A 7,708-nucleotide genomic window follows, 5' to 3' on the forward strand; every position below is an offset into this window, starting at 1 on the left:
TGGTGCTGGAGGCTCCGGGAGGGGGATGGGAGGGCGTGGGCCACGGCTGAAAGGACAGTGTGCACCCGGGGCAGGACCTCTGACTGCACCCTGGGTGACCACATGCTTCAACTAACATTTAAAAGTTCGGGTGGGCATTTGGGGGGCTCGGCAGTGGAGCATCTGCCTTCGGCTCAGGGCATGATCCCAGCGTCCTGGGACTGAGTCCTGCATCAGGCTCTCTGCAGGGAGCCTGCTTCTCCCTCTCCCTGTGTCTCTCTCTGCCTCTCTCTCTGGGTCTCTCACAAATAAATAAATAAAATCTTAAAAAAATAAATACATAAAAGTTCAGGTGGCAACTGAAAAAAATCACAGAGCTGGCTGCTGCCTGTTGCTCGGGTTCCTCTTGCTAACCGACACTGCATGGTAATTTTTAACCAGATTCCTTCGCTCCGGGTTCTTGTTCATTCCACTTAAAAAAATAAAACTCCTGATGGGCACTTTTCCTTGTCTGGTAGAAATGCACCATCAGGCTGATGGCCTGGGTCAGGTTGCGCGCGTGGCCCACCCTCCAAGACAGCTGTTCCGCTCCAGGTGGTGCAGACTGTAGTGTGTAAGGGGGCCAGTGAGCCTGCGGTACCCAGATGGTGCTGGTCCCTGATGTGGGGGCCACAGTCTGTGCAATGTCTCCCTGACCCTGAGGGTTAGAATCTCAAATAAGCACAGGTATGGGACAGGGTGCTCCCCAAGCTCCCGCTCCTCTGAAAAACTCTCTCTAACCCAGTGTGGGTGTCCCTTGCCAGGTCAGCCAGACGCCCCCTGGACCACGGCTACACCCCTCAGCGTACACCCTAGCTACCTCACGCGCCTGCCGCGGATGCAGAGCTGTAGGCACACATGTTGTTGATTCTCACATTGTGGCGATGGGAAAACAGAGAACAGGAACCAGAACGCGCCTGTTTCCTGCCAGAGTCTTACTGAGATCCCCCCAAGAAACTGAAACGTTTTGCAAAGCCCACTCTGCCTTCCGAAGCAGAAGGTGAAAGTAGACCCCCCCAAAAGAAGCCAAGCGGCACCACCAGCATCCCACCAGACCCAGAGCCGCCTGGGCATCGGTGCAGTGACCACAGAAGGCACAGACCCTGGAGCCGTCACCACCACTAGGAGTCGGGCCCAGGAGGGGGCCCAACTCTGCTGGGTCATAGGTGCCAGGAGCGCAGGTGGGTGCAGGGGGCTGCAGGTGGGCTCAGGAGGCTGCAGGTAGATGCAAGGGGCTGCAGGCGGGCACAGGGGGCTGCAGGTGGACACAGAGGGCTGCAGGTGGGTGCAGGGGGCTGCAAGGGGCTGCAGGAGGCTTGCAGGCAGCTGCAGGTGGGCGCAGGCGGCTGCAGGCAGCGGCGCGGCAGCTGGGACCGGCCCAGCGAAGGCGGAAGCGAGGCGAGTCTCCCGTCGCCGCCCCCTGCTGATCGAAGAGAAACTTGCTGCGCCCGGGGGCGGGGCGGGGCGGGGGGCGTCCGCGCGCCGAGCGTGCAAGCAGCCCGCGCTCTGAGCTGGTGGGGACCCCGGCCCCCCTCGGTTCCACACCGGGACCGTCTGCACCGCCCGGAGCCGCCTCTTTTGACCTTTGTCACCTCCCACCCCTAAACCCCACCCTCGCCGCCACCCCAGGCCTCCGGCTCTCGCTGCGACCTGGTCGCCGGGCCTGGCCGGAGGCCACACCTGGAAACCCGTCGATGCCAGCGCCCGCCGCCCGAGACCGGCGTCCACACCTGCGCCCCCTCCTCGCAGGGAGGCCTCGGGCCGCCACCTGCCCGCCACCTGCGCCCCGGTGCCCGCAGTCCCCGCGGTCCCCGCGGTCCCCGCTCCGGGCGCCGCCCGCCCCGCAGGCTCACCCACCGCGCTCGCCGCTCCGAGGCCGAGGGGTCTCCGCGGCCCGGGCCCCGCGGGTGGGCAGCGGGTCGGGAGCTCGCCGCCGGCGCCGCCTTCCGGGGCGGGAGACGCGGGCCGCCAGGGCCGGAGGCTCGTCCTCGCTGGCGCGCCGCGCCGACTGTCGGCGGCTCCCTGCTCGGCGCGCCCCCGCCCCGCCCCGCCCCCGCCCGGCTTCCTGCGGGCCAGGTAAACAGCGCCGCGCGGAGCCCGCCCACCTGCCGCGCCGCCCCGGCCGCCTGGGGCACCCGCTGCCCCGCGAACCTCTCCCCCGCCTCCCTCGCCAGGAGGCACCCGAGAGAACAGCTCCTCCGTGCCCGTGCCCGTGCCCGTGCCCGTGCCCGTGCCCGCCGCGGCGCAGGGGCCGGCCGCATCCACCCACTGACCCGGGCAGCGTGCTCCCTGCCCTGCCCTGCCCTGCCCGGGCCGGGCCGCCGTTGGGAGCCGCAGGAGATGAGCTTCGCTGGTCCTGGCAGCACTGACAGGCGCCCCGGAGAAGGCGCGTGCCCCCCCCCCCCCCGCGAGGCAGGCAAGGGGCACAGGTAAACAGACCAGAAAATGCCCAACTCGGAGGGGCCGAGCCCCGGTCCTGCTGCCCCCAGGCATGTGCCGGCCTGGCCGTTAGTCATCTGGACGCACAGATGTGGTGGTGGATGGCGGGTCTCCTAGGCCTCCTCCCGGCAGTAGGAAGGGAGGAGGGAGTGCCAAGGTCCTGGCTCCTTCCTGACTTGGATTCTGGGTCAAGGAATTGGATCTGACATTCCCTGGAGCCTGCGGGGACCCCATGGAGCGTGTCAGGAGTGGGGGGAAGTCTGGTGCTTGGCAAGAGGCAGCGAGCCCCTGACCCTGGGCTGGCCCTGCTGGTTCCAGGGCTGCCCGCCCAACCCCACGCCTCGTATTCCCCAGGGATCTCCACCTCCAGCCAAAGCCGCTGATTCTAAGAGGAACTGTCCACGGTGTTCAAGGGTTTGAGGCGATGCTTTTCCTCAGAAAACCCTGGGGGAGGGGAGAACATGGATTCCCAACTTGGAAGTGAGGTCAGCAGGGGCAGCCAGCAGGAAGGGGCTGCTGGTTGTGCCAAACTTCCTAACTTTTCTGTCTCTTGCATTCAGGCTCCATTTCAGAAATGGATAATAAACAGAGTGGGAGTTAGGGAGTCAGACACACAGCAGGGGTGCGCAGGGTGGTGAATCAAACCCAGGAAGCTTCCAGGGCCCTGACTCAAACCATTCATCACAGCTCACCCCCACCCCAAACTTCTTCAAGTTCAGGCCAGGGCAACCCAGAAACCGGGCACCATTTGGATGCCCATGTCAGCCTCACAAACAGCTTCTCATCCCCACAAATGTCCCAGGGTGAGTGGGCCACGGAGGGCCTGGGGTCCTGCCCTGTGGACTTCAGTGGAGGCTGGCCGGTGGGGAGGCCCACAGGTCATGCTGTTTCCCACTGTGTCAGAGGACTTTCAGTGGTTTCGAGAAACTTCACATATGCCAACAGCCGTCTCTGCAAATGTCAGGCTTGCCAGCAACAATTCTCTTTAAAGACTCTTTATAAAATCCTACTATGCCTATTGTGCAGGGACATGGTGCCCCCAAATTCCTAGTCATGAGTTCTTCAAGGAAACTGTGTGCGAGGGAGTAAGGAAGACTATTCAGTAAGGAACGGAGGCAGTGGCGGGTCCCTCGCTGTGGGAGTCACACCTCATGTACAGATGGCCACACCCCTTTCACAAAACACAGAGATTCATTTTGCTGAATAACATTGAAAGGGGTCTTTTCACAAGTAAGGAGTAAATGAGCCAAAACTCGTTGTCTCTGTGACATTTTTAAGAAAAGTCCTATTGCCCTTCTGTCCAACACTCGCACACTTGATAATGAGGGCAGGCCCCTTGGGCACATCACATTGCAGCAAATGACACAATAGGCTATGCACGGTCCACACTCAGTAATTTTTGTTCAATGGAGCCAAACTTCTGATTAACCCGAGCTAAGGAAGTAGGTAAATTAACCTAAATGATTTCCAGTGGACCAGACCACTTGCATTTTGAGTTTTCATCAACAGACTTAGCTTTGTAATTATGTTTTCGCACAGATGAGGACTGAGCCTCATTTTCACCCTGGTTGGTAATGAACAAATTGCTGGTGATAGTCACAAAGCAGGCAGTTTACCCGCAGAGGGTTGAAGGTTGACTATTTCGCCATAAATTCCAGTTAATAGGGTCGCCGGATGGCCCAGTCTGCTGGGTGTCTGCCTTTGGCTTGGGTGGTGGTCTCGGGGTCCTGGGATCGAGTCTGTGTGGGGCTCCCTGCTCATCGAGGAGCCTCCTTCTCCCTCTGCCGCTGCCCCTGCTTGTGCTCTCTCTCTCTCTCTCTCTCAAATATATAAGTAAATAAAATCTTTAAAGAAAAGTTCGGGTTCGTACCTGGATAGACTCTGATCAGGTCACAAATACCAGTAAATTAGGTGCATGAACTCCCAAAAGGCAACAAAAACCCCCATGTAAACAAGGAAACACTTGAGGACTCTAGACCACACCCATGCCCACGGCACCCCCACGGTGCTCCTAGACTCCTTTCACCTGCAGCCTCCTCGGCAGCTCCAGGCACCTGGGATCCCCCCCACCCCGCCCCGCCCCCCCACCAAGCTCACAGAGCCCCTGTTCAGATTCACCGCCCCATGGCTGTTTGCATGGAACTTGGAAATGCAGTGACCGCAGAAGACCCGAGGGTCTCTCTACGTGCTCCCCAGGGCACATGGCAAGACAGGGAGGGGGCAAGCAGGCACCAGCCCCACAAGCTCTGGGGGCCTGACCTGCTGAGGAACCACAGGGCTTGGGAACAGCTACTGCAGAAGAGAGAGACAGAGCCAGCAGCAGGGGAGGTGCAGTGGGGAGAGTGCCTCCAGCTCCACCCCAGAGCTGCAGGGTTTCCCAGAGCCGGAGCCTGCCAAGGGGAGGGGGCCTGGGAAGCTTCCAGTTGGTGATCTCCACCCTCTAGAGCGAAGAGCACCCTGGAAGGAATATGGCCTTAATACTTAGTAAGTCCTGCTTGGGCCTTTGTGGGTTTGGGCACTGAGGGCTGTCCAGGCATCAGCTGCGTCCTCAAGGCCGCGATGGGATCCGCTCCCCATGCCCCACAGGGTCGGGACCACGCAAGGGCACAGCTGGGGCAGACGGTCCTCAGGGACATGCCTCTCTGTCACCACTGTGTTTTAAGCAGGCAGAAGGGTGCCCGGCCTAGCAGGCCTGAGCATCGAACTTGCTGTGTCTATTGGCGGGGCCAGAGTCAGAATCTGGAACGGGCAGGCTAGTGGCTGACCCACGCCGGTCCCTCTGCTGCGGATGGCGGAAGGCGCTGCCCGTTGGGACAGGCAGGGCGGGGGAGTACATTGAAGGAGACAAGTGGTCTCACTGATATGGAGGGTCTGCCCAGGTGGCCTGATGGAGAGAGAGACAGAGAGAGAGAGAGAGCGAGCCCTCAAGGGCAGTCTGGGTGCTCAGATAACCCACTGCGTTAGGAGGTAGATGACCAGAGCCTGGCAGAATGTTTCTGACTCGGTCCCCTCCCCCGTATGCTCAGCACAAGGATGCCTCCACCATGCAGGGGCCAAGGGGGTGGGTCTGCCTCTCTTTGTTGTCCCCATTGTCTCAGGGATTATCCCAGTGCTGTGTGCACACAGGCCACAGCTAGACTGAGGGTCCTTGGCAGGCTGCCTGGGGAAGATAAGCACCTGCCGCTTATAAAGAAGAATCAAGGAGGAAAATAAGACAGGGAAGGGGCATAGTGGGTGCTGATGGAAGCAAGCCGTGTAGATATCTCAGAGGTGGGGGTGGAGGCGCGCATTCCAGGACACGGGGATGGTAAGGGCAAAGGTCCTGGGGTGGGCAGACCTAAGTGGTCCAGGAATCGTAAAAGCCCACTGTGGCTGGAGGAGAGAGAAGCAGAGGGAGCACATTCAGAATAAGAAATGGGAGACTGGGCCTGCGGACATACCCCAGAGGGTCTGGGCAGCTGGAAGAATGGCCTTGCCTCTGACAAGGGAGAGGTCAGGAGCGTTGCTCTCTTTTGGACATGCCTATTAGGTGTCCGGGTGGAGATGGAGTGCGGTGTGTTTGATGGGAGCACGGGAGAGTCATTGGCAGAAGCGCCACCTGACATTCCAGATAAGCAGGTGGGAGGAGGATCATGTGGGAGGAGGAGCCAGGCAGGGAATCCCAGGAAGGTGGCCACTGTGGGTCACCTTCACCAGGGCCAGGGTGACAGCCTGGCCAGAGTGCCCTGGCAATAGTGTCAGGGGCGGTGCCTGCATACCCTCCTTTCTGGAACTTTGCTAAAGGGGTAAAGCAACAAGGGGTAGGGGGCAGCTGGAGGAGTCAGGAGACAGTTGTTTTTCAGGATGTGAGAAAGGACAGCCTGTGTGAACCCAGACGGAACCTTCTGGAGAGATGGGCCCCTAGCCGCCCGCATTCCTGTTTGGAAATACTTCTCAAGGTCTGTAAATGTCTCTCATTTAAACTTTTCTCACAGTCACGGGTGCAAATTCCGTGGGGCCCAAAGCTCATAAAATTTGGGAACTCTTTTCAAGAAATAGAAGAACAGGAATTCAGGGTGGTCCGAGCAGCCACTCTGGGGTCTGTGGTCTCAGTGGGTGGACGCCCTCGTGAAACAAGAGGGTCCCAGCACCCTGTCTGGCTCTCCTGGGTCCTCGTGCCATGTGTCCATGCTTCTGTGGCTTCACTTTTTCACAATCCTAGTGAGATGGGACTTGAGTTGCTCCACACCTTATAAATCCCATTAGCCTTCGAGAAACATTTGCAGCTCACAAGTCTGTTTTATAACGGCTCCCTGCCACCCGTTACGAGGACATGATTTTGTGTTTGACGCTTCTGGCCACTTTGTGCAAGGTAAATGGCACCCGGGAGTTTGTACCAAAGTGTGTGGCTCTTCACGACGGCTAATGAGGTTACATCTTAGAATATTCGATACTAATTGGATGATACGGAAGAAACCAAACCATTGCTCAGTTAATCTGTGTATCTGCATTACCGTCTCTGGGATCGAATGTTTATATTATAACTGTTCTTATGGCAACCAAAAGCAGCCATCGCCGAGGTCAGTTTTGGTGAGGAAAATAGAAACTTGCTTCTGTTTGGCAGGCGGGTGTACCATAGGCTATTAAAACAAATGTAAACGAGCATGGATGATACGGGATCATGGGTGATTCTATCGCTACGATGGCCTGAAATACGATCAGGTTTGCGCAAAGAAAGGCAATCTGTTCAAAGCAGATTTGAAGAAATGCTTTGTTTCCCTCAGACCCTGTGTCCTCAGATCTGACCTTACTAGTCAGCATGACAGAAATCCACCTGTCCTGCTGCCCCTGCCCCCACCTTGCCCTGCCCCTGCCCACCCTGGAGTTCTGTCCACCCCAGGCAGGATCCCACTGACCACCTGGGGCCCACACGGGCCCAGGAAGCATCCAGATGCTCTGAGTTCCCACCATCTCACCCTCCCTTGCATCTCTGTGCAGGAACCTTGGCAGGTGCTTGGCTATCCTTTGCAGAGCCGGGACCCAGGGGCATGCTTCAAAGAAGGAAAACGTATCCTCCCTAGTGGGTGAAAGTGTGAGTGTCCTGGCAGATACAGTGCCGTGACCAGGACCCGGTTTCTCTCTTCCTGGTCCCTTAATCCCTCTGGAATCCTCATGGTCAGCTCTGTCCCACAAGGCAGCTGACAGCTCCAGGCCCCACTCGGCTCTGCGAGTCCAGGGCTGCATTGACCTGGGACCATTCGGAGTCTTGGGT

General features: G+C 58.8%; 1 protein-coding gene across 4 annotated transcripts in view; it reads right to left on the minus strand.

The window, feature by feature from the left end:
- The window catches only part of LOC121481839 (myelin basic protein), a 114,224-nt gene extending 112,186 nt beyond the window's left edge, over nt 1-2,038 (minus strand). The window contains exon 1 of one of the 4 annotated variants that reach the window (XM_041739390.1): nt 1,876-2,038. The gene's annotated coding sequence lies outside the window, so the exon portion shown is untranslated. The remainder of the gene's footprint in view (nt 1-1,875) is intronic. The other 3 variants (XM_041739391.1, XM_041739389.1, XM_041739392.1) reach the window with 3 other exon arrangements.
- Nucleotides 2,039-7,708: the final 5,670 nt, after the last annotated feature.

This window comes from Vulpes lagopus, chromosome 24, assembly GCF_018345385.1.
Source record: "Vulpes lagopus strain Blue_001 chromosome 24, ASM1834538v1, whole genome shotgun sequence".
NCBI classification, from domain to species: Eukaryota; Metazoa; Chordata; class Mammalia; order Carnivora; family Canidae; genus Vulpes; species Vulpes lagopus.